Raw genomic sequence first — 25260 nt, 5'->3', positions numbered from 1 at the left:
ACAGTCGAAATGCATATTATTGCCCTGATATCCACCAGACAAGGATTAAGTGAACACAAGTCTGATCAACACACATTCTACAAGTGTACAAACCCAAGGAGGGTGTGAGTGCATCTGGTCTTGTGGTTCTCTGCTTGTTGATCTCCCCTGATCAGGCGCCTGACAGCCAAGTGGACAGCGCTTCGGATTTGTAGTCCTGAGGTTCCGGGTTCAATCCCGGGTGGAGGCGGAAACAAAAATGGGCAGTTTCTTTCACCCTGATAGGTTCACCTAGCAGTAAATGGGTACCTGGGAGTTAGCTGCTACGGGCTTCTTCCTGGGGGTGTGTAACAAAAATTAGGCCTGGTCGAGGACCGGGCCGCGGGGACGCTAAGCCCCGAAATCATCTCTAGATACTCTAAAGATAACCCCTGCTGGTCGGTTGTTTCTCTTCTGCCCCTCTGCCGTTTTCCCCCTTAACTCCGCATGTTGTAGGGGGGTACTGAAGTCACTACAGTACTCTCCACCCCCTCCCTCTCTCAAGACGACGAAGTACCAGTCTCCAGGAATCGGGCAGGTCGGTGCACTGTGCGTCCTGTGTGACCCTCCACGTTGTCGTTGTCATCACTGTTGTTCATGCAGTCATCTGCAGGCGCCGGAAGGCTCAGATCTGGAGATGGTATCGGTAGATGAAAAAAATCGGTAGGTACATCTTTAGGAAGAGGGACTGCTACTGGTAGAGATTGTTTGTTGGTATGGGTAACAGACCTCCACAGCAGCAGCAGCTGGGATCACCACTGCTGGCGTGGGGTCAATGTGCTGCTTTCACCTGATTAATAGACAACCACTTCAGCACCCTGACAGTCGATAGTTATGGTTTTTGGAGTCCTCGACAGCACGCGGAAAGATCCCTCATATGGCTGCTGTAGCGGCTGACACACCGCGTCAAACCCTTGGAAACACATGGCTAACAGTGAGAACGTCCTGGGATATATAGGAAGAGCATGTAGATGGGTGACGAAGGGGCATAAGGTGAATCTGCGACATCGCCCTCCAAAGTCGCTCCATGAAGGCCGACGTGTCCATCAGCTCATTGTATGTTGGAGTGATCGGATCGCCAGGAAGGGGGAGATCGGAACCATATACAAGATAAGCCGCTGAGAACCCACTGTCCTCTTTAGTTGACGAACGGATGCAGAAGTGTACCAATGGAAGGTTGTTTTTTCATGAAGTTGGGTCTGATTTTGCCCTTAGAGCCGCCTTCAGATGGCGGTGAAACTGTTCAAACATCCCATTAGCTTGAGGATGGTAGGCTGTAGTTTGGTTGTATGTTACTAAGGAACCGCAGGAGTTCCTTCCACAAGTGATTAAAATTGTCGACCCTGGTCCGTGACAATCTTTGCAGGGGCTACAAAATGGGAGACCCACCCATGAAGGAAAGTCAGGGCTACTGACTCGCCTCCCATTTCCACCATGGGAACTGCCTCGGGCCATCAGGAGAAGCGGTCAATACGCTTCTCCAGATGGTAGGTAGGTCAATAGTAGGTACGAGCATTTCCCGGATCGAGGAAATGGACCGACGATATCCACATGCACTACTTCAAATCTGGCCAACGGTAACGGAAAGTTCTGAAGAGGCGTCTTTGTGTAGATATATCTTTGATTGTAGACACTGGAGGCAGTTCAAAGCCCAACTTCGAACATCAGTGTTGATTCCTGGCCGTACCATTCGTTTGGTCAGGAAGGCGTAGTGTAGCTCGGATACCCAGGTGAGCCAAAGGAATGGAGAGCCGTGAAGATCCTCTGCCAATGAGTCTTTGGCATATATTGCCGTAGGACGCCAATGAGAGTCGTCATATGGTATAGCATCTTCGGAATTAGGCACAGGTCCATAGATGAGCTGAAGTACTGAGGAAGAGGTGTAAAATTGTAAGAGTTCCAGGTCCTGTCACTGGGTTCTAGCAATTTCTGTGTAGTCGATGTGGGTTCTCAAATGTGCACAATAGCCAGGTCGAGAGGGCATCAGCGACTACATTCTCAGTCCCCTTCACGTGCCTGATGTCCTTCGTGAACTGGGATATTCGTTATCACGGGGGGTGGGCCGGGGCTCCGCTAGCACTCGGCTGCTCAGAAGGCAGAATACACAGCCTCTCAGACTCCCGGGATTCACCAGTCTCTCCTTGGTCCCACAGAGGACCAGCAATGCCCACCACCGCAGGGCTTTGCTTCCACCACTGAAGGGGGTGTCACTGATTCACCCTGGAAGCCCTTCAGTCAACCACGGGGAAAATGCTATCAGCAGTTCCGGCCTAGACCCGTGGAGGAGTGAAGGAAGACTCGGGCTTGCCTTATAACAATAAATTCTCCCCAGAGTCTTGCCTGCCAGACAAAAAGGTTGCAGGAACTCCTTTCCCGCCTGCCTTCTCTATCTTCTTCTTAACAAGGTCGCCAGCTGGGTTAGTATATCTGCACCCCAGCGATGCAGTTCAGTGGGGGTATTCTATACTGTTTGTTGCCAGAGTGTTGCTACTCCCATAGATCTGCTATTGGACTGTCGGCCCAGGGTACTCTCCCATAAAAGTCTGTGTGGCTTTACCTCTCTCCAGCCACTACGTTACCTATTGCCACCAGTCAGGCTCTGATACCAGCCGGATGGCTAAGGGTACACTCTTATATAAGTCTGTGCTGCTTTACCACTTTTCAGACGATAAGAACTTCTATAGAGAATGCGACGTTCCCTAGGTGGTACTATGATAACCCTCGTGTATGCTCATACAGAAATATTATAATGGAGGCACACTTAAACACAATGGTAAAATGTGTGAATTTACCGACACAAATTACATGATCACACATACAATCACAAGCAATACATGAAAATGAAAATAAGGATAAAAAAATCTGGAGATCTTCAGCAGCTCTTCTTTCACGACCTCCAACCACTCCTTCAACTGGGCAGATTAGACAGGAGTCACACTCTCACAGAAGGGCCTCTTCACCAAGTCAGCACCTCTTCTTCAACTGTCCTGCCATCCACACACTCTCTCCAACAGTCCTGGACACAAGCTGCCCTGCAGCCTATTCTACTACTAAAGTATTAATGTCATACTGCCACATACATAAGTAAATATTGTGGCCTATCTAGCCTACTCACACAAGGGGTAATGGGAGGGAAAAATTGATCTACCTTACATTCCTGGCTCACGACGCCTGTCCCTCGATGGTGTGAGGTTCCCACGCTTCCAGAGTCGATCCTTGACGATCCAGGAACGTTCCACAGGTCCTCAGGTGACGTGAAACCTTCGCGTCGTCGCCGTTCCAATCAGAGATTCAGCTATCTCAATCCTGGTTCACCAATAGGCACTGAGCTAATCACTATTCACACACTCGTCCCTTCCACAAGGCATTGATCCTCGTCCTAGGAACGGTGTCGTCCCTCCAAAACCCTCAGTGGATATGACCCAGTCACAGCTAGGCCTGCCCGCCGCACCTTCCAGACCTCAACATCCAGCGGCGCCGCCCAGCGTCGTCGCCGACTATTTTCCAAGTTTGGCACTCATTTGCTCAATGAACTTGGTTCCTTTTTGCTTCCCAGAAGCGCAGGGTCTCCAATAGCTTATGGTGGGCTGCGATGGCTAGTTTAATCCACTGAATAAGGCTTGTACAGCCTCAATTCCTCGAGCTGACAGAGGTGCGTCCTCTCACCTCCACAGTCAGGTCAACTCTGACGTTGGCGCTGCCCGGGGCACTCGGTGACGTCACGACGGGCTCTGATTGGTAGCCCGTGACCCACGCCACCCAATCCGCACACGGCTAGCCTTTTCTACAAAAAGGCGGATCTGCAGGTAGGGGGTACTCTTTCATTTATATCAGGGCGCCACTTTCCCCTTACCTACAACTTATGTAAATTTCTCCCTTATCTGGTGGCCGGTCTGGTCGCCACATATATCAAGACTCCCTTGTACCTCAGAGAATCAGTAGGGAGAGCTGATAAGACTCTTAAAGCAGGCAAACGAAAGAAATAGGAGAGGGCACCGTAACAACGTATAGCTCAAATTTCGAGTAACTTGCAGCAAGTGGGAATATCCCTTTGCTGCCAGGGCAGCAGCCAGTGGTTTGTGGCTGGTGAGGACGTGGAAGTCACATACCTTGAGAAAATGCCTGAAGTATTGAATGGCAGCATATATAGCAAGGAGTTCCCTGTAAAAAAAAAGGCACTACGGGTTCACCATAGCCCGTGCTACTTTGAACTTTTTGTTCCAGGTAGCGAATCTTTAACAATAATAATCCCTGTCAAATGGACTGGTAGCAATCCTGTCAAATAGGCTGTATTTTGTCTGCTGGCATTAAGCTTGCTGAAAAGAAAGCATTGGGTCGCCAGGTGTCGTCGATAAATTGGAGTACTGCTCCTATAGCAGTGTTGGAGGCATTTGTTGAGAGGCTAGTTGGCACATCGAATACTGGATGGGCGTGGAGAGAGAGTTGAGCTAGCGCCTGCTTAAGGTTGGTGAATGCCACCTCTGCCTCTGGTGACCATAGCAGGGGTACTTTGGACGCCTGCTTACACCCACACAAGAAGTCATATACAGGTTTCAGGATGTGAGAACAGTGTGGGTTAAACCTATGATAAAAATTACCCACTCCCAGGAATTCTTCTAGCTTCTTAGTTGTGGTGGGTGTTGGAAAATCTCGAATAGCCTCGATCTTCTCCAGTGGAAGAATACCTGTGGAAGACACTTCGCGTCACAAGAAGTTGAGCTTGGAAACCTTGAATATGCATTTCTCCAGATTAATCTGTAGGCCATAGTCGCAGAGGCGAGTAAAAAGTATACGAAGATGCTTCCAATGGTCAGCCGGAGAGCAACTCGCTATTAGGTCATCAATGTAGGCATAGCGGAAGGGTAGGTCTTTGACGACCTGATATAATGAAGCGTTGGAATGTCTGAGCTGCCTTATGGAGACCAAATTGCATCCTAATAAATTCAAACAAGCCAAACGGTGTTGTAATTTCATTTTGGGTATGTCCACTGGCTCCACTGGGATTTGGTTAAATGCTCGCACCAAATATACTTTAAAGAATGTTGTTGCCCCATGTAGCATGCAGGGTTGCCAGAACCAAATTGCTGAAAGTAGCAATTTCTGACGGTCTAAAAGTAGCGAATTTGTAATAAGAGTAGCCCAATTTTTTTAGTGGCTGAAACGGGTTTCAAAGTAATATTTTGATATATAGAGTACATTACACGATTTTAAGTTTTATTAATATTATCTCTGCATTTATATATATATATATATATATAAAAATGTTAATAGGATAACATACCAATATTTACTGTATGAAGCATAATGGGTGAGGAGTCCTTCTACGTCTTCACAGTTGAAGATTATCAAGAAGATCGTCTGGATTTGCATCCACAACCTCGTTCTTGTATACTGCACTCATATTTAAGCATTGACACGAGTGGTTCAAATGTCGAGCAAAAAGTTCCGTTTTCTTAAAGATATGTTTTGATTCTCAAGATTGATGTCAAAAGCTCGAGTCCCATTCGATTTCTGTTTAGTTTTCACATATGTTGTTCTCGAAAATACCCGTTCAACAAGGGCATTACTGATTGGCAACCTGTATATTTTCAATGCAAGCTCGGTGAGGTATGGGATCGCCAGCAGCATTCTTAAGTTATTGGCTTGGTCTAAAAGGACGATCCAGATGTTGGAATTTGTCCCTCAAAAATGTTTGACCAGTCAATGGTTAACAGTATGCGCCACGGACTTTCAATTTCACTAAGCTTCGATTGGTCAGAAAGTACTAATGGAAGTTCTGAAAATGGTGGCCGTGTGTGGCTAAGGCATATAATAGGTGAGATTTTTCACCTTTCTTAGTTTCAAAGTTACTTCGAATACGAGAAAGAAGCTATTTGCAAGCTTTAACTAAAAAAATATGCCATCTCTCTTGAATATTTTGAAAGTTTTCCTGGGTTATAATATTTTGTCAGTTACTTGCCAGAAGTGTTGAAAATTCGTTACCAAAGTTCACTTTCTCCAAGAGCAGATATATAGAATTGTAGTTGAAATTAACATGAAGCTTTACATGATAAAGATGCACGATTCTTCTGAGCATTCCAAAAGTGAAGTTTTCAGACATCGTGAAGGCTACAGTGATCTGCTTCATCTTTTTGATAGTCAATTCATCCTTTCAAAATAATTTAGGATTGGTTTGATACATGTGAAATATAGCTTATTGGAGGGATCACGGTACATTGAAAATAGTTGCCTTGCAAACATATCACAAGGGGGAAAAAAACTATTTGGTAATGTTGTTAAAGAATCCCACTGATCTAACAGCCGCTTTACACTACCGCTCCTTACCAACCATCGTCTTCCTGATAGGTATTAACTGTATGGGATCTTTCCCATCACTTATCAATCTGTAATTTTCTAGATAACTTTCTCTCCGTAATGAAGATCTGTGGAACCAGTCGTAGCTTTTGGGATGAAGTATTAATGACAACTAAGGTTGGGAAATCTATGGCCCCTTAGGAGGATTACCTTGCCTTGGTTACTTTTTCTTTCGAAGGTTCTAGGATCAATGTCCGCAGGGGGCTGGTCTCTGACCAGGCCTCCTGCGGTAAGTGGTCTAGTCAATCAGGCTGCTGGACGGGGCTGTGATTTGTACACATCATCTTATAAAAGCATAAATAATCATCATTGAGTTTCTTAATATTAATAACCCAAATTAGCCAAATTTGCTTCTAAATTAGCCCAAAAAGTCGCAGGTAGTGAAATTTAAAATTTGGGAGCACGGAGGCTCTCAAAAGTAGCCCAATTGGCTACTTGTAGCCCAATCTGGCATCCCTGGTAGCATAATAGAAATATCTTAAATGTGTGGGATTGTGTAACTGTCTGGCAGGGTGTGAACATTTAGCACCCTGTAGTCCCCACAGGGACGCCAATCTCCTGGAGTTGTCTTCAGAACCATATGCAGTGGAGATGCCCAGGCACTGTCAGAGCGTTGGACAATACCAGCAGCTAACAGCTTGTCAAATTCGCCCTTGGCCACCTGGACACACTCTGGCGGCAGTCAGTGCGGTAGAGTGTAGGTTGGTGGGCCTGAGGTACGAATATGATGGGTGACTGTATGCTTAACCTTGTCATTTGGCAGCTGTGGCTTGATGTCCTCAAATTCCTCCAGAAGGTTCTGCGGGTTAGTTATGCGGAGCATGGCTAGTGAGTAGCCGTTGCTCTGTACTCGCCCACTGGAACTTGCCACACGTCACATCCACAAAGAGGTTGTGATGGCAAAAGAAATTGTCCCCAGTATATGCATGTTAACTTCAGCAACGCGGAACGTCCATATGAAGCGACCGAGGTCAGCAAAATAGTGACCACACTATTGCCGTAAGTATGTATGACAGAACCGTTGGCAGCAACCATGTCGTGGTGTGGAGTGCGAGGTGGCTTGTGTGCTGGAGGCGGGAGAACAAACTGAAGCACCCCATGTCAACCAGGTAACGGAGCCGGAAGGTAAAATTGACCCTATATAAGTAAATCATCCAAGGCGGCACAGTTGCTAGCCGTTGAGACTCCGCCGGAACAGTTTCCCGAATAAGCACATGGCTGGCGGATGTTCCGGGATCTAGCCCCATATCTGCGATGTTGGTAGCAGTCTGGGCTGGAGTCGACCATAGAGGACGGGCTGCGGGACTTGAACTGGGAATGTTGGCGGCTCTGAATAACACTGAGGTGTTGGCTGTTCATTTGGATCATCACTGTAGAGTGGTCAGAAGCAAGCGCATTTCCTGATCAGGGCGAGTTGCCTGGTGCACTATGGATTCGGTCTTCAATTTTTGCCAGGCTATGGTGTCACGTTGTCGCTCTGGGCAAGGCGTAGCATGCGAATGTGTAAGGGCAAGCGTTGTAGGAACTGAACCCGGAACTGGTCATTGTCACAGGCTCCACTAGCCGGCCGTAGCAAAAGCTGCATTTGCTGAAGTATTTGGGATGGTGTCCGATCCCCGAGGCTGCAATAGCTACTACTGGTGAGGAGCAGGTCACGCTGGCGGCGGTTTGGCACCAGCCAAACAACTTGGTTGCAGCGAGTAGAGCAGTCTTCAGGCGGCGAATCTGTGTGGTTGGCGGTGTTATAACAACACCTCGTACCTCTTGAATGGTGACTGGCGGCAATGCCGTCACCGTGAGTGCATATTATTCTGCATCATTGGTTAACTTGTAAGCATCTAAGCAGGCCTCTAATTGTGCAAATCATGCCTCTGGGTCTGATGGAAGATATGTTGGTATCATGAATGTGAGTGACATGGTTTGTTTACACCCTGTCTGAGGAAACACTGGTGTGGAATGTGTGGTTACCACTTTAGTGCACTAATATCAACCCTTGTCTGGTGAAGTAAACAAAAGTCTCCTGATCCTCACTCGCTCGCTCGTATATAAAATTATTTTCTACAACTGTACAAACCCATGGAGAGTTGTTGTTGAATTAGGGGCGACGACGATCGTGAGATCGGATGCGCCCCGGCGCACCCGTGAAGGGTGAATCGCAAAGCCAGGAAAGGCGAAATGCTAAGCCAAAACGCGAAACGAGTGACGCCAAGCTATAGAAACTAATATGCCACACGTCAAAGCTACGCACAAAGGGAGAGGCAAAAGCACATAATAGAACAGGGCAAACAAACAGCCAGAAGGGCACACAGCATGTCAAAGCAAATACACAAGAAATCAGAGCACATACTTGCCCGGGAACTTGGCCCGCGGGAATCTTACATTGAACGCCTCCCAGAGCACCCATTGCCAAGGGTCTCGTCCATCCACCGGGGACGCCATAACATCCGGAACTGGGGCAACAAACACCTGCAAACTGGGGACCCAGATGGTAGAACTCATGAGGCGAGAAGTCGCCACTCGCCCCCACAGGAAGGGAACTTGCCCCCCCCCCCCCACGAAAGCACTCCTGTCCGTCAGACAGCAGTAACTCGGCAATCTTCAACCAGTGACCCGGTGGCATCACAGACGCCGGCAACACGTCCCCCAGGGCCCCAACGCGCACCCGCACGACAGGGGTACTCGCGGCCCCGGCAACACCACCAGACGACAGCAGGGAACCCGGACGGCGCGCATCCTTCCGTAACGTCACCACCAGGCCACACCCAGCACCAGAGTCCACACCATCCCTGGCAGCGGAAGCCACCACCCCACACTGTGGAGAGTCCCCCGGCGAAAAAAGAACCGAAGGCACGTCCGAGACACAGGCACCAGCACCGGCAGGCACATGGACCTCCGCCACCACGAACCGCGGAGACATCGACGCATCCATATCCACACTGTCAACATCCGAAGCCCCACAGTCACTGAAGTCACCAGCGTCGGCCCAGGAAGAAGACGAACGCCGGGAACGTTTGGGCACCGGCCGGATATCATCAGAGCCGGTAAGTGACCCAGAAACACGGGTTCCACGAGCCGAAGGAACCGACGCCAGGACGGCAGCAGCCTCTACCACAGGGGGAACCGAGCCACACACAGCAGGAGGCTCCGCAGCCACCCCAGCACCAAGCACATCCGGGACCCGAGTCACGGCCAGGCGCAGCATCAGAAGACGAGGGAGAAGACAGCGACGTCACACAGGGAGCTCCAGGAAGGCCCACGGGAGCAGCTGGGACAGCGACAGGATCAGGCAGACTAACCGACGGTACCTCAAGAACCGGAGGAGGGACGGCAACAACCGAAGGAATGGCAGGCGCCGCCGTGGAATCTGCAGCAGCGAACGGGACGCTCACCTCTTCATCCCCGGAGTCCTCCTCTAGAGGGAGCGGCGGGAAATCCTCCTCGCGGAACAAGTTCACAGGAGCGACCGGAACAGCAGTATACCCGGCAGCCCGATGCCCCAACAAGCCACACCGGAAGCAAGTACGGGGTTGCCGGGCATAAAACACACGCACATAGTACCCCAACAGCTGGACAGAGCACGGTATGTCCGACCTCAGTCGCATCCCGAGGGTCCGAATGTTGGTCTTCACACCCGAATACGTGCCAGACGACAGGGAGTTCATCCGCACACTGACGACGGAGCCGTACCTCTGGAAGAATCGCCGGAGGAGAGTCTCGGGAAACTCCATGGGGGCGCCATGAACACTGACATACGTCACAGCACCACTACGGTCTGAAATGGTCACAGACCCGGTGCCGTCCTGTAACTGCAAAGTACGTCCCTCATACCTCCGCAAGAAAGCACGGTACACCGCCTCACCCACAAACTTGATAACACGGTGAGCAGTTACCAGCTCAATGCCATATACGTCCCCAACCGGGACACGAAGCATGTCGCTCAACGCCACGTCCACCAGCGGGTAACCAGCACGGCCAATAAACTCCAATCCGATGGAGTTTAACCGCACGACAGCGGGAATAGGGCCGCCCATCGCAAAGCACGCCATGTCTCCACCACCAGGAACAGCAGGGAGGGTAAACACTCCCCACACCCCCTGCCGGCGAATACGGCAACGACCACAAACTGCCGGAGCGGACAAGCGACACGTCCTCACTCAACGGCAGCGCAGGTGGAACTCCCCAACCCATGGAGAGTGAGAGTGGTCTCGTGCTCCTCTGCTTGTTGATCCCAGCTGGTCGGTTGCTTCTCTTCTGCTCCTCTGCCGTTTTCCCTCAACTCGGCAGTGTTGTACGGGGGGGGGGGGGTACTGAAGTCGCTACAACCTGAACAGGAATAAGTTAGACTTGAAAGCCCCATTATTTTCTGAATTGCACATGGATCCAGTTTGAAAATTTGAACTAGAAGCAGTCGAAGCACAATTTTTTCCCCACTTTCACCGTTATCATTATCAATCTCCTGTAAGTTATTCTACTTGCACTCCTGATTTTGTTTACGAAAGCACACATTGTTTGCTTGGAAGACATTATGGTATTTTTTGGGGGAGAAAATGGTTCCGGTTTAGAGAAATGCAGGGCGCCCTACGGTACGGCAAGTCTCCCTCTAACATACACCTCTGTTTTAGTCGCCGCTCCTCTATCTACAGCACAACTCAACATCCTAAACATAAACGCGTCTCCCAACATCTGTACTGGTGCAGTCATCAAGAGGACAAACCCTTCGTGCAAACTATCAGGAAGAAGAAATAATCCAGGGACCACCAGCTGCCACTCTACTAATGCCACTGAAACACACAAGCAGTTGCCAACTTAATATGCCACATGACTAGTACCACCCCAAAACACTAAATTATGTAAAGTTGTGTAACAGTTTTTTTTTTTTTTTACCTGTTTAGTATTTTTTAAAATATACTATTGTATGAATATAGAATACACATGTCGTCTGAAGTGCTGTACTGCCAAAGCCATGAACATTATCGCTGAATATTCACATTTAAAGCAGTAAGTTGGCAACTTTCTCAGTTTCTCGCATGAATGGACAGGAAGCTGGAAGAAATAAGAAATGGAAGCTCCTGGAAATATAATAAAATATGATGGAAGCTCCTGGAAATATAATAAAATATGATGGAAGCTCCTGGAAATATAATATCCACTTGCGTTGGATATTATATTTCCAGATTCGTACCAGTAAAATTCGGCCAGTTTACTTTTTAAATATATAAAAACTCAAATATTGAATTTTATAAAAAAAAAATTTTTCCTACCACGATCAACCATCACCAATAAGCTCTCGTCTCTTCCCCCCCCCCCCCCCCCGACCAGGAGGCCTGGTCGACGACCGGGCCGCGGGGACGGTAAGCCCCGGAAGCACCTCAAGGTAACCCCCTGGGGGGAGGGGAAGAGACAAGATAACCCTAACCTGGTAATGGCCTAACTTAACGATCGGATACCAGTGATTTAGACTCTAAAAACTGACATTATACCGAGGGGTGTTCAGTGCACGGCTTACACCACGCTGCTGCATCCCAGGTCAACACCTCTGTCAGATCATTTCACCAGCTGTGCCAGCTGCCATTCCTGTACCCAGTGAATATGGAAGACTCATTTTCTGGACTCGGTTATGATGCTAGCAGTGTGGACGAGGCTAGTTAGTGGTAACGGATGTTTGCAGTGTCAGCAGCTCTCCCTGCGAGGCGATGGCGTGTGGTGAACCATGGAGAAGTTGAGGGATGATTGGCCTAACTTGAAACAGTTCGTGCCTGCCCTATACATACAGCTTCATCTCCCAGCTAATTTTTATCAGAGCTTTGTCCGTGGTGTTGGCACAATAACGAGCGTAATTGTGTGAGAAGATTGTGACAATTTCTTTTTCGTGATATGCCTATACATTTGATAGTGTAGGTTTTATATATTGTCCTCTATTCTGGGGAAAATGAATGAAAGATGCTATACTAAACGTAGAGGTTTTGATTGTGTACATGTCCGTGTCCTCGCTGTACTTGCACTACAAGAGGTTTTGTTCTCTTGCAGGTGTACTAGATGTGGCCATAGGGGACCGATCGACCGACAAGCTGCAGAACGCCATATATTTTGTCATAGATGGAGACCAGGTGAGATGGCAAACTTTTACTTGAATAATGTAAAATGCCGAGGGTATAAGTTTCTATAACTGATGCTATAGTTTGACCTTCAAAATCTTATCGTAATTTTAATGCAAGTTTTGCTGGTGTTTCTCGGCTCTAATGACAAACTACATTGACTAAAATAAATTACATATTACCTTGGGAATTAAATGTTAAGAAATTTGTTTAAAAATGTTATTGGATTTCATGACTGGGCTATTATTAAATTTTGTAGGGTAGGAAGAGACTTATTCTGGGAAAGGGGAATATCAGGTTATACGTACATCCAAAGTTGTGTACAGTATTTTCTGTTGCACGGTTCCAGATTAATTTTCTCTTGTACTCAGATGGACGTCTTGGAGTTGCTGACGCAGCAGGGTGAAGACCATTGGTTTCCATGGTAACAAAAACGACCATTATTGCACATTGCCTGTGAATGGGGCGCTTGGAACTGTGTGAAGCACCTGGTTCTGGAGAGGTAAGCCTCCAGAGAATTCACTTCTGATATTGTCTAGTGTTTTATTGACTGAAAATTAACGAGTTGAGTGACCTAAAAATATAAATGAGGAATGGAGAACAAATTGTTTGTATGCACTACAATGTTATTGGGAATTGATTAAATTTCACATATGGGTTGGGTTAGTTATTTGCAATGGTGTACTGTAGTCCAGAATTCTTAATGGTTCTGATAGAATTTGCTACAGGGTTAAAAAAAATAAAAACTGGCAAGCACGAATGCAGTTTTCAAAAACTATTAAATGGTTATATGGTTCCAAATTTCCCCAAATAAGGTCTTGTGGCTAGTGTTACAATTACTCCACTTTTTAGTATTTTTTTTCCTTGATATGAAGCCTGCCATTAGCAATACCATTGTGGGAGTTGCTGAGGTTGTAGAGCACCAGTGCTGTACCTGCTGGCTCTCCTACACATACTCTTGCTCTAATGCTAATTTACTCGCTTCTCTTTGCGGCAATTTTAAGTCGGTGAAGTTGATTGTTAATTTGACTTCTTGCCTTCTGTCGTTCAAATATTCATATTGAGGAACTGCCTAGTAGACTAAGCAATTATTGTTCTACCACCTGGCGAGGTTGGCGCGAGCACAAAATGGCTGGTTTCTGCTCTTCATTAATGTCTTAAATTAAAAAATAATTATTTCTAGTTGCAATAAATTATCCTGTAGGTGAATAACGAGTGGGCCTAGGTTTTGCCGAGGTTAGTTTATTTTATATTAGTGGGCATGGCATTTCATTTAACTGGGCAGAGTTTTTGACAGATCGGACGAGATCAACCAGTGCTACGATGAGTACTACCCTATTCATCAAGCTGCTCTCCGTGACCTCGGATTTCTCGATCTGCTTATCCAGTGCTGCGCAGAAACCACCGAGTGCGCACACACGCATCAGATGACCGTTCTCCACTTAGTTTTCCTCCTGGGTACAAAGAGTGCCGAGGACACGTTGGAGACTGAAATTGTTCCTACAGCACGGCCTCAAAGAGCGCACAAACACTGCCGACTCTCAGGAATACACCAGTCCACGCTCTTATAGTCAGGTAAGTACTGTAGTAGTAGTGTGCACTTGTGTTAAAGGTCCACGTGGTCAGGAACGCTATTCATTTTCCACTTCCTCCTCCTCCCTCATTTCCCCCTCTGCTTGCTTTGTTCCCTTTTTAGTTTACCGTTGTACAGTTATGCTTGGAGGCAACTTTCTTTCTTGAGTAGCAAGCAAGCCTTTTTCGACAGATAGGAAGTGTGGATTTTGGTCCACCACTAACCGAATGTGTGTACAGCTACATCCTGTGTGTTCCCCTTATTAAAGCCACTTGAAGATCGCACTTAAAGGGCCCCGGCACACAATTGATAAACCATTTATGAACTTTCCTGAAACAAAAGTATTTTTGTGCATAATCTACATGGTAAATGTTCCAACTTTTCCTGATGGATCAACATCATAATGTGACTTAGAAAAAAAAGCAAATTAGTGTTATTTAAAATGTCACCAATTATGGGCTCGGAACGGCATATAACGTTAATTTTCTACTGTATAAAATTTAGTTTGAGGGTCTAGTTTACTGTAAAAAAAAAAATCGATGGCCTTCAAATTATGCTCTAAATTTTGACACAAATATACAACTCCCAAAGTTATGGTTTTATAAATAAACGATCAATAGAAACCTTAGAAGCAAGAACTTTGCACATACAGTATGTAAAAATGGTGATAATTGCTCGGACTGAATTTGTTATTCGTGTGAAGTGTGTACTTCACAAGCATACTTTATTCAGTGTGAAGTACAAAGTACATTGTGGTTCCCAAATTGATAATCCTCTAAAATCAGAAACACCTTTAATGCATTTTTGATGGTTTATTACAGCCGAGATCCACAAGATAGAGGTTGTACCATCAGTGCGCGACAGCCCGACCCCAGATGACACAGGGGGGATAACTCACATTGTGCAGGGTGCCTCATTAGTATCAGGAACCCCACAGGAATCGTGGCCACCGGCAGCTACTAATACAGTCACTAAAAGTCCGTCCTCGGAAATGGAGGCTTTCATACCTCCCACACTGAGGTAGCAACAGACTGCCAGGTAAATAATTTCTCAGAGATGAATCATATTTTTCCGCAGTGGAATCTATTGAGTTTAGTCCGAATGTGGGAAACGGTTGATGGAGCACTTTCAGTTATGCTTGAAAGATTTAGCCACAGTATAATATGATTTAGTCATCAAAAATGTTTTGCAAAATTCCGCCGAAGTACCTAACTGGTACCCAAACCGACACTTGAGCTTTTCCTGGAGCACCATTTAAGGTGTCTGGAAGTCAAATGAACAAATCCACAAGGGCCGTAATGAGGGTTCGAACCTACGTCCGAGAGGATCCCAGACGCGCCTTAATCGACTGTGCCACAACATGGTTACAAGAATTGCAACCATGAGTGGTACTGCCCTCACAAGGATCCTGAACTGACACAAATCAGGGGTTTACACAGTTCCCCCCCCCCCCCATGCACCCGGGCTCTGTCAGTCGTTTTCACCCTTCATATTTGTCATTAAAGATGCATTCGACAGTAGCATGGGGGTAATAACATTTCAATCGCATGGATCCTTGGATATAATCACTTTAAGCTATTCTCTGCCCATTTACTCTTCAATTGGAACAGCTGCTTGATCAAGAGACCTTGAGATCTGCTCGAGCCATTTCAATGTATTCTTACATTCTTGCAAAGCCACTAACACGAATAGAATTTTGGCCAGAATGAGAATTGGATTACGATGATTGCAACCCGTCTTCCTGTTTAGATAGTACCTATTGTGACGATCGTCAATAGTCTGAATTCGTACGTTCTTAACTTTTAGATACACTAGAAGTATACTGACTAGTAAGGAATTCTTTTAAAATAAAGAAGCTAAAACACACACTTAAATATTCCTAGGCCTAGTATAGCGCACACATGTACTTTATTAGGCCTCGGATAGTGTGCATTAGGCCTAGACATGTTAGGTTAGTTAAGTTTGTCAAAGCAGCACAAGTAAAACATAGTTTTCCCGGTTTGTCCAACTCTTGTTCAGATATCTACGTTCTAATTTCGTTGTTCGTTGGTATATATTATTATAGTGTGTGTTGGTGGTGGTGTCGTCGTTGATCCTCCTCTACGGACAACCCAACCCACAACTCGGTAGCGTGCTTCTACCTCTCTAGGAGATCACCCTTGGCGCTTCTGGCTCTTGGAGAGGGGCTCAACGTCACACGTTTAGGGGATGCGGCTCCAACACTTGGCCTCGTTGTCACGTGCACACACCCACTCGAGCCGCTGTGACTCCCCATTCTCTCCTTAGGTGATATGATCTCCTCAATCCCCTTTTGACTTATTATTATTACCTTCTACCCTGTCCACAGCAGTGGTTCTTGGTTCTTTCTCTCTCTCTTCTTCTGTACTATTTCATGAGAAGCCTCACTAGGACAAGGGCAAACACCAGCAAATTGGAATACATTTACTGGACAGAGCACATACACAATACATATACACATATAATAATAATGAATCCTATACTCTATACTATTACAATCAGGTTGCACTCCAACATCATCAGAACTCTATTAATAGCTTATCAAGTGGTATCCTATCTCCTGGTTCACCACCTGATACTATCAACCTCCTCAAGTTGATCAAGTCTACATACACTGTTGCACCATCAGCAAGAGAATATATATATATATCTATAAATGTGTACAAAGAAAATCAGCATGTGAATGCAATAACATATATCATTATAAATGTTCCTTGATACACAAAAATGAGCAATCGATCACTCTATCAGTCCTAGAACACGTACATCTGTAGGTAATCCAGCCTACGACTGTAACTCTAAACTTCAGTATAAAACACTCCTTGACATACAAATGGAAACAATCACTCGCCTCTCACTGCGTCCTGCACGCTAATGACAACCAAACACTACAACTCCCTACAAGTAATCCACCAGAACTTCCCTTCCACCTCTGGAAGTTCACTACCCTGCTTTCTTCAGGTTCTTCCGGGTTTACTACCAGGATCCTCCACAGCTCTCCTGGCTGCTACACCATGAAGTTCCCTCGAGCAACTATGGTGCTTCACCACCTCTACAGAAGCACGTGACACTCCTCTTCACTGCTTCTCCTCACAGCTCGAGGTCCTCTCCTCCACTACCATGGAGTCTCATCAATTACTCCATCTGTGCTGGCTTCGAAGTTCTCAGCAACTTTTTCCCGAAAGACAAACCTGCAACCCATCGACACTCCAATAAAAATGTTTCCCCTTTAACACATAAACAAAAATAATCACACAATATGTTTGCCTTAAACCTCTATCTGTCCTCTACATACAGTGAGAGTGGACTCCCCCGTTGGGCGGGTCCATGCTCCACCTCGCCTGGCGGGTGTGAGTCACACTGGGAGGGTCCTCCGCCGTCAGGAGCCGGGCTCCCTCAGTTGCCTGCCAGCGCTCGGAGGAGATGGATGTCGCCCCGTGTTCCTCCCTCTCCACTCTTATTTCAGGCTTTTTGCCTTATCAAAACATGTCTAACTTATAAATAAACATCGCTACTGTCGCTGGGCACACGAACAACTACAAGCAATCACTATGAACTGGCGTATATCATGCTTACCACAGATTATCTGGTCGAGGGCGCTCTTCCCTCTGACGAAGCCTGGTCAGGGCGATTCCACAGCCCACAAAATGTCTCTGGGAGGCTTAATACTCTCCTCGTTGACCAGGACTTGATACCACAACGTTCTCGGCTCAATACCACAGCTGACACGTCTGCACACTTCTCTTCTCTTGGAGATATATCACTTGGGGTTCCTCTCTGACGGGAGCTCAACGGAGTGCGGCTTTCCCCCTGCGATGTCTGGCCTAAAGTGAGGTCAAAGCCCTCCAGAAGCGAGCCTCACGCCTCCAGCAAAATGACCTCATCTCCTAGCCAGTCATTTATCTATTTCCTTACTTATTGCCCATAATCTTAAATTGTTCATCATATCCAACCAGCTATTTTACATGTGTTATCACCTCAATATTTGCTAGACCTTCTAATCAGGTCAGGCTTGATGAATAACTCTCAAGGGGGAGACTCGTTTCTCCTGTAGGCTGAGATCATAACAATATATAATACTATGGTCCTCATAGTTGCTATTAGTACTACCCCCCCCCCTCCCCGCTCAGCTCGTTGATGCCGTGAGGGGGGCTTGGTGGGCGGCTGCCAGAGTGTGATGCTCCTTGGGACAGTCCTCTGTCCTTTTCTAGCCTTGTGCTCCTGCTGCCGTCCTCTCCAATTGTGCCAAGCATCTTTTCCTTTTGTGGTAACCGACCTGTGAGATTTATATTTATTTAATTTATATGAATTTATATTTACGTTAATTTATATACTTCGATAGCAATTTGTATAATGATAAGTGGACTGTATTTCTGCAATAATCTCATAATCTCACAAATCGATCCTCTACACATTAGGGGGGGTTTAATAGTTTATATATATGCAGCCAATCAAACTACAAAATTAACTACATACATTGAAGAGGTTCCTTATCTTATAGTACAGCAGGTTAGTCCACCAGGTATAACTAGGGTGTAGACACCAAATTATCCTCTTTGAGGCAGCTTCCATCACCCAGTAACTGGTGCACAAAGTCTTGCTCCTCGTCTTGACCTGTCAAAAGGGCGCTAGCTGTAAAGCCAGATACCTATATATGACAAGCTATATCAGAGAAAACACTATACAGTACATGGAACATGAAGACCTGGCTTAATTACCTTTAGTTTGAGACTTCCACGTGCTCTAAGCGGCTCACCCTATATAATGACATTAATGGCCATAAATGAAGATACATGGGTTTCGGAAAGAACACTTAACTTGAATTTGTTGACAGCGTGTTGAAAATGGTACACCTTTGGGTTCCATAACACTACGTCCAAGTAAATTTAACAGGAGCCGAATTTGCTCCCGTGTGAGCCTCTGGTCTCGTATAAACAATGGCTGCCCCTTCCTCACTCTGCAACCCGTTCTCGCAAATTCGTAAAGTCAATATTGACTTATTAACTACGTGCATAGGTGATATACTAAACATAATAGATACCCTTAAAATGATTCATAGAAAACACCATCCTTACCTAACCTTGTTAGTATCTTAAGATAAACATCTTATTGCTTCGTAATTACAATTATTACTTAACCTATACCAATTATAGGTTAGGTAATAATTGTAATTACGAAGCAATAAGATGCTTATCTTAACATACTATGTAGGTTAGGTAAGGTCGGTGTTTTCTATGAATCTTTTTAAGGGTATCTATTATGTTAAGTATGTCACCTATGCACATATTTAATAAGTCAATATTGACTTATTAAATTTGCGAGAACGGGTTGCACTCTGACGCCTGGCTTACATTGTCCACATGTCAGAAAGTGATAGAAGGGTCACATTTACTCTACTTTAATATTGATAATTAAGTTAATTTATATAAGATGTTTTTATGATGGTAAAGTCCAAAGACTAATGTATTTAAGAATAATTCCCACCATAATAGGTGGAGATTATAATAGTATGTGGTGATGATATCCCGTTTTCTTTAGACGGTAATTCCACTACAAGTTACGTTTTCTATGGGTAACTTGTTTATACAATACAGCTATTATCTGTGTGATTATTAAATGGTGTCGGATTTTCCGACACCTTTTCCTTCTGTTTCGTTTTTCTCTCCCCTCTTCTCCTATCTGCTTGTCGTTTCCTCCCAACCTTTTGCTTCTTTTTTATCTTTCTTTGGACTTCTTCTATTTTGGCGCCCGGGTGCTTGAGGAGGCATACTCTTGCACCTGAAGAACTGTTGTACCCGACGTCTCGAGCGAGGGGAACCTTTTATTGTCAATCTCCCTTTCGTCGCTGAACCCGATCTCGACGGACTGACGGTTCTTAAGGTGGCGTTTTTGGGGCGTATACTCATATTCTCAAGACGCACCCCTAGGGGGCCCCAGCATAAACGGCGATAGCTTCCTGTTGGGTGTCCTGCCTCTAATTGTGGCTCCATGGTGGGTATGGGGTCACATTCGTGGATGAATTTTTCTCTTCGTCTCTGTCGATAAATGTTTCCGTTGTACCCTCTCAGGCTCGTGGGGTGGGCGACCAAGCCCCCGAGTCGGCCTGTATTGGAAGACCAGGCTCTGTAGCTCCCGCTGCGTTGGGCCCCGACCTTGCTCCTCCTTTGACTGTCCTGACTTCTTCCCTCAGCTCCCCTCCCTCCTCTGTGGTTGGGTCGAGCCTCCAGCCCCCAGTGGTGACCACTTCGTCCCCTAGTGCGGCTAAGTCTCTCGTTGTGATTACTGCGCCTTTTAACCCCTCTCTCTCTGGGGGTTCTCAACGCCGTTCGCGCCCCGGCCGCCCTCGCTTGATTCCTTCCCGTACTGCCGAGTATCAGGCCTTGTTTGGTCCTGCTTCATGGGCCAAATACTTTGATCTCCTCCCTCTTGATTCTGCGCCTCCTGACGATTTCTCCCTCCATCGGCATCTTGATTCCGTGGATGCGTCTGTTACTTTCAACCCCACTCGTCTCGGTACACGTGTCGTTGCTGCTCCTTCTCAGGATGCAGCTTCCCGCTTGGCAGCCTTGTCATGCCTTCGCGAGATCCCTGTTCGGGTCTCCAAGAATGGTCAGATGAATGCCAGTGTTGGCACTATTCTCTTCCCACCCCATGTTGCAACCGGTGTTCGGAATCTGCAGGATTGCCACGATGATATTCGGCATATCTTTGATGCCCAAGGCCATTCTGTCCTCCAGGTTGACTCGTTTACTCGTCCCCCTCGTGGTCGTCGTCGGCAACCCCTTCGTGTTGTGAAGATCACCTTTGATGATAGGACCCTTCCATCCTGTCATTCTTGCTGGTGCTAGGTGCTCTGTCCAGGAGTATATTCTTTCTCCTAGACTTTGTAACAAGTGCTGGAGGTTTGGGTATGGTGCCCTCCACTGCTCTGGGACTGTCTCTGTTCTTTGTGTGGGGGTGAAGGTCACTCTAAGTCGGAGTGCACTTCTCCCCAAGCTCGCTGCCTCAACTGCGGTGAGGCCCAGCCTACCTTCTCCCGTGCCTGTATCCATTACAAGCTTGAGGCGGCCGTCCTCAACTTGATGCACCGGGAGCGTTTATCTTTTCCTGAGGCGAGGCGCCAGGTTCGCCGGCTCCCGCCTTATGCTAACGTCTTATGCTCGCGTGTTGCGCTCTTCCTCTCCTCGTCCTTCCCTTCTTCCTCAGACTCCCAACCGTTTCCGGGCCTTGGACCCTAATACGCCCACTGCCCCCTCCTCTGATCCTTTGGGTTCTCTCCCGAAGGATCCACCTCCTGGTCCTCTGTCTGGGGTTCCCCTTCTTTCTACCCGGTCTGTCTTGTCTCCTGTGTCTTCTTCCTCGTCTCCCTCTGATCCTCCTTCCCATCCTCTTCCTCCATCTATTGGCTCTCCCCGCAGTCTGTCGGTGCGAGCGGATGTCCATCGCTCTCCTAACGGCCGTCGTGTGTGCTCTCGTTCAGCTTCTTCTGTTGAGACACTGGAATCCGTTGCCCGGTACATAGTTGCTGGGACACCGGTCTCTTTAAGTCAGAAGCATAAGCCTGGCTCCTCTCCTTCCTCCTCCCCGGCGGGTAAGAAGGCTTCGCTTTCTTCCTCAGCCCCTACTTCTGGCTCTGTTGCTCCTTCCCCTCCCATTTCAGTGATTGCCCCCCCCCATGTTCCTGCTATGGAGGTTTCTTTGGCCCCTACTTCCCTTTCGGTTGCTGCTCTTGCTGAGGTGCGCTCCCCTCTTTCTACTCCCCCTTTTCCTGCTGCTGCCCTTGACTGCTCCTCTCCGTTGTCTCCTCTTCCTCCTCCTCCTCCTCTTCCGGACCCCGCCCGCCCCCCCTCTGGTCTGTTCTCCCGCTTCCTTCCCTCCATCTTTGCTCAGTTTACCCATGCCCCCTAACCCTGACTTTGCTGACCCTGATATTCTTTAACGTTTCTGTGTTGCTCTCTGTTGTTGTCCTTTCTCTTCTCGTCGATGTCATTTCTTCAATGGAACGTTCGAGGTTATTATGCCAATTTCCTCGAACTCCAACGAAATCGAACTCGATTTCGTGGTTTTCGCCCCTTTGTGTCTGTCTCCAGGAACCGATGCTTGGTGCTCGTCCTGGTCGTTTTCGTGGTTATTCCTTTCTCTCCCCGCCCCCCAGCCGTTGCTGGGGCTCCTAATTCTTCTGCTCTCTTGATTCGCATTGATGTTCCCTTTGTTCCTTTACTTTTTCCTTTGCCTCTCCACTGTTCTGCTGCTCGAATCTGTGGGGAAATGGTACACAGTTTGTTCCATTTATCTCCCCCCGAGTGTCCCGCTTTCTCTTCCTGATCTGAAACACCTCTTGGACTCCTTGCCGGAGCTTGTGCTACTGCTGGGTGACTTCAATTGTCGTCATTCTCTTTGGGGTGACGTTCTGACGAATACACGGGGTCGCCTTCTTGAGCCGTTTCTCCTCTCTTCTTCCCTGACTCTTCTGAATTCTGGTGAGCCCACTCATTTGGACTCTCGGACTCGCACCCTTTCCTGTCTTGACATTTCTCTCTGCTCTTCTTCTCTTTACTTAGATTTCACATAGCAGGTTCTTGATGACCTCCATGGCAGTGATCATTTCCCTGTCCTTGTTTCCTTTTTCTCGTTTCACCCTTCCCTCTCCTTCCCTAGGTGGCAGTTTCCTAAGGCAGACTGGAACCTATTTACCCTCAGTGCTGCTCTCTCTCTCTGACCTCTACCATCTGCCTCTTTCTCGTGCTCTCCTCCTTTTTCATGACACTGTCTTCAACGCTGCCCTCCGCTCTATTCCCCACAGAGTTGTTTATATACCTGTCCTTATTTAGGTATATTTTTGTACGACTGAGACCATTCGCACACCAGTGACTGTCCCTTTTTCAACCCTTCCTGTCCCCCTCATGTGCATGTCCAACCCATGCTGGAGTCATTCAGGGGACCCACCTTTTTTAATGTTGAGGTGTGGGGTTGTAGGGTTGGTTCTGTACTCACCTGGTAAGGCTCCTGGCTGTGCTTGCAGGATTTGAGCTCTGGCTCGTGGGTCCCGCCTATCTGGTAGAACTTGCGGGATAGTACCAGTGGAGTGCAGTGGTGCTATTGGCACATTTGGGGAACACTGTATTACCATCAGATGTCTGTGCTTGTTACACGACCTACTTGCGTGCATAAGCTTTCTTGCTGGTTCGGCCGTGGACTTCCAGGGCACACTAGCCTGTTTTTGTATGGCAGTTCCGGCCCGTCCTGGTTGTGGGGGTATGTGGGCTGGTGGACTGCTCCGAGCAGCTGCCTGGTGGGCCACCCTCTGGACGGTCTAGCCTGGCCTTGGGCCAGGCTTAAGGTGTAAAAGAGTTCCCAGTACCTCATCCAGCAGGTATCGAGCGGGTTTCTCCGCCGTCGGTCGCCTGGTGCAGGTTTCTGGGCCTGCGGGGTTTTGTTGTGTCTCCGTTGGCCCTGTCTGGGGTCTGCCTGCTCCGTTCTCTGCCTTTGCAGAAGGGAGTTGCTATTTACATGTTGCATGTTGCAGTGGTGCCTGTTGCTGCTGCTGCATGTGTGCATTGGTACCGTGTTTCACGGTGGCGTGTCCTTGTTCCTGTGTCCGGTTGTGGAGTGGCACTTTGCTGCCGTTTTGTGCCTGGGGATTGCGTGGGGGTTTTTCTGTCCCTGCCTGATTGTCCACCCCTGGTTGTTATCCTGGAGTTTTTGTGCTTCTGCTCTTTCTTCCTGCCTCCTCTACAGCAGGGGTGTTCTGCGTGTGTTCTTAGGCGTTTTTCAGCCTGTGTCCTGTGATGTGCTTCTTTGTCTCGGTCTATTGCAGTTGTTCGTACCCATTGGTTCGGGTACTGTTCTGGCGGCGACCCTTCCGCCTTCTTTGGTTTCCTAGCTTGCCCTGCCGGTTGTTTTTTTTTTGGGGGGGTCTTGCGATGTCTTGCGTCGGACCCGTCGTTTCTGAACTCCTGGCGGGCTTGCATGCTTTGGGGAGTTTTTCTGTTCGGCAGACGTTCCATCTCTTTGTGAAGCCTGGGTTTTGGTGGTCGCGCCCGAGATCTTCCCGCGGCTCCGCCTTTCCTGGGCTCGGAGGGGCCTTGTCGGAGCTGCTTATGTTCTGCCTCGCGGTCTCGCCTCCGGTTGGTGGTCGGGTGGCTTCGTGGTAGGTGTCCCACCTGCGTGCTTCTCTTGGCGGCAGTATGGGGTATTTTGGCGGTCCTTCCTTTTCCTGTCCCTTCTTAGTTGGTTACTCTTGTTAGCTTGGATTACTCTCTGCTTGGTTTTCTGATGGGGGTTGGGGGCCGTCGTCTTGCCACATACTGTCGCCTCTTTTCGTGCGGCGCTGGCGGAGCTGCTTCAGCTTGCTTTCGGTCTTGGTGTTGCTTCTGCACCGTTAGTAAGCTGTCTTGTGCGTCGTTTCACCTCCGGCCTGTTCGTGCGCCGCTTGCACCATCCTGGTCTCTGGTCAGCATGCGCTGTCTTCTCCTCGGTAGTGCCCCTTCGGTTCCGGTGTTTTTTTTTCGTTGGCTCTTTCCTTTTGGCCTTTGCCTCTGGGGGTCGAGTCGCTGAGTTTTCTTGCTCCTTCGGTTTTAGCGTTTTGGTTGTTCGGTGGCAGCAGTCTCTATCTTTTCTGGCGCGGGGTGGGGCTGCTGCGTTCTGGAGGGGTCCAGGGTTTGTTGATGGTTTGTTGGTCGGGCTGGGGGTGTGTCGTTTTGTGTTCAGTGGCGGCCCTCTGCTGGTGTTTGCGTGTCACGGCGTTTGGGTCTGGAGCGCGTTTTGCGTTGATCCGGTTCTGTTCTTCCCGGTTCGCGGGTGATAGTGTCCCGGGTGGTCAGCCGTGTTCTTGCGGCTAAGCTGCCTGTGTTCTTCCCTCATGCCTGTGGCGTTCGTGGCTTCGCTGCTCTCGCTGCCGTCTGGGCGACGTGGCCTTGCGGTCTTTCGGGCATGGATTTTTGGTGTTCGTGCTGGGGCCTTGCTGCTCGTTGTTCCCGGGACTTTTCAGGGCTGTGGCGCCTTGGGTTGGCGTCTGCTGCCGGTTGTCTCGCCTCCGTGGGGGGTGCGTGGTGTCCGCCTCCCGGTTCTGTCCCTTTGACTTTCCTCTGTGGGTAGTTAGCTCCGGGGAGCCGACGGGGCTCTCCCCAGAAAACCAGCATTGAATATAATGAAACGCTATTTTCTGGGTGAGACCCGGAGGCTCCCCGGCAACCCTCCCTC

At 48.0% G+C, this 25260-nt stretch overlaps 1 long non-coding RNA gene across 3 annotated transcripts in view; it reads left to right on the top strand.

Annotated features, from left to right (window-relative positions):
• The window catches only part of LOC123763808 (uncharacterized), a 241156-nt gene that overhangs the window by 90537 nt on the left and 125359 nt on the right, over positions 1 to 25260 (top strand). For all 3 annotated transcript variants that reach the window (XR_011222709.1, XR_011222708.1, XR_011222707.1), the window contains exons 4-6: positions 12400 to 12479; positions 12839 to 12969; positions 13765 to 14042. This is a non-coding gene — a long non-coding RNA (uncharacterized lncRNA). The remainder of the gene's footprint in view (positions 1 to 12399; positions 12480 to 12838; positions 12970 to 13764; positions 14043 to 25260) is intronic.

The sequence above is a fragment of the Procambarus clarkii genome, chromosome 52 (genome assembly GCF_040958095.1).
Source record: "Procambarus clarkii isolate CNS0578487 chromosome 52, FALCON_Pclarkii_2.0, whole genome shotgun sequence".
In the NCBI taxonomy this organism is placed as follows: domain Eukaryota; kingdom Metazoa; phylum Arthropoda; class Malacostraca; order Decapoda; family Cambaridae; genus Procambarus; species Procambarus clarkii.
This window is presented reverse-complemented; position numbering and strand designations above follow the sequence as displayed.